Source organism: Pelobates fuscus, chromosome 2, assembly GCF_036172605.1.
Source record: "Pelobates fuscus isolate aPelFus1 chromosome 2, aPelFus1.pri, whole genome shotgun sequence".
NCBI lineage: Eukaryota > Metazoa > Chordata > Amphibia > Anura > Pelobatidae > Pelobates > Pelobates fuscus.
This window is the reverse complement of record NC_086318.1, coordinates 413332156-413333827: the sequence shown is the minus strand read 5'-3', so window position 1 is coordinate 413333827 and position 1672 is coordinate 413332156. Positions and strand designations below refer to the sequence as shown.

At 48.6% G+C, this 1672-nt stretch overlaps 1 pseudogene; it reads right to left on the bottom strand.

Moving 5' to 3' along the window:
- Positions 1-634: 634 nt before the first annotated feature.
- LOC134586422 (protein FAM168A-like) lies at positions 635-1418 on the bottom strand (annotated as a pseudogene).
- Positions 1419-1672: the final 254 nt, after the last annotated feature.

Genomic DNA, 1672 nt, shown 5'->3' with positions numbered 1-1672 from the left:
ATTGATTTACTGCCAAACTACTCGAAGAGTTGTAGAGGTCAAGAAAATATTTTGGATCAAGGAATCTTGGTAGCATCAGTGAGCTAAAAGATTAAAAGGACTATTTACTAAAATTAGAATTCAAAGTGAGTTTCAAACAAGGTAAAAAAAAAAGCCAAAATGGAAACATTCTCTAAGCCAGCTACACTTTCAGTTTAGCCACTCTGGATTTAAATTAGAAATTTACTCAGAATTCTAACGTTAGTAAATAAAGATTTTTTTATTTTTTATTTTTTTTAATATTCTTTATTTTAGGCAGTGCAAAGTATAACAGACTTGGTGGTTCAAACATTTCACAGAAGTATACATAGCAATGTTAAAAAGCAGAGTAGGAAATGTCGATGATGCTGCACTTTTTTATATTTAAAGAGGAGAGACAAACAAGACAAGGCACAGTTCTAATATAGGTTAAACAGAGTAGGTTTGGAAGCTTCAGAACTATAGAACGGTGGATAGCTTATTCCACCCGGAGGCCCCGTGAGCCAACTTGAGAGCAGTGAGATGCCAGTATGGGACCCTCGGTAATAAGCACCTCATGCTCACTCCTCTCCAGTGCCTGGTTGGTCAAAGGGCAGCTGTTAAGTATATGGCATAGTCACCACTGTCCCATTCGTGCATCGGCAGGTACGTAGCTGTATGTTGGAGTCCCTTGGTCTCTGGATGTGCACCTTTTGCAGTGTGCTGAGGGGTCGTCAGCAATGTGCCTGCAGACATTGCCATAGTGGTCCCAGCAACCATTCCCATGGCCACACCGTTGGTTCTAGGTGCAGTTACTGGAGCCGGGTAGATGGCAGAAGGAATGCTGTTTGGTTGAATCACTGTGGTGTGGTGAATGACATGAGGCTGTGACGCGTAAACTGGCTGTGTATAATAAGCTCCCTGGGCATACAGGTTCTGCTGGGGGTAGGCACTTCTGATGGGGTACATTGCGGTTTGGTATGGGTTTGGAGACAGGGAATAGGGTGAAGGTGCGCTGTTACTTTGAGTTGGGGGTCCCGGCAGTGTACCTGAAAGCAGCTGATGAAGCCTGGTAAGTTCGATTCTCTGTCCCAGTATCCACGGGGAGGTGAAAGGTGCCTTCGTTGGCACATGATGAAGGTTTGCGGCCAAGCTTGTTTCATCAGAAGTGTTGCTGGGGCATAGCCTGGACTGCTGGTGGCGTACATGTTCGGATTGTAGGCAGGAGCAGCAGTAGGATACCCAGCAGGATAACCGTGGGTGAAGTAAGCGTGCTCTTGGCGGTGTGCCGGCATCTCTTCTCCCCAGGCTGATCTGTGGGCAGGTGTCTTTATTATTACTCCTGATAAAGGGTCGAAGCCTCTCTGGACTCCTGCGGCGGCTTTGCGGGGCTTTGGGCGGCTAATGTGCCGAACATCCATCTTGGCTCTACGTCCCGTGCACCTCGAGCGCTGCCTGCTGCGGACCGTTCTCTCCACCCGCATCCTCGGCTGTGTCTCAAGAGGTGGGTGGTTTGCTGAGGTTCAAGGGGGCATATGGGTGAATGGCCGCAGCAGATATTCGTCTCGTCGGCGCGCGCGATCTGCCCTGTTTGCCGATGCTGGGTGAGCAGCTTGTGGTGTCTCCCATCTTACATGGCCTCCGCCATCTTGGCTGCAGCGCCCAGGTTGGTGTT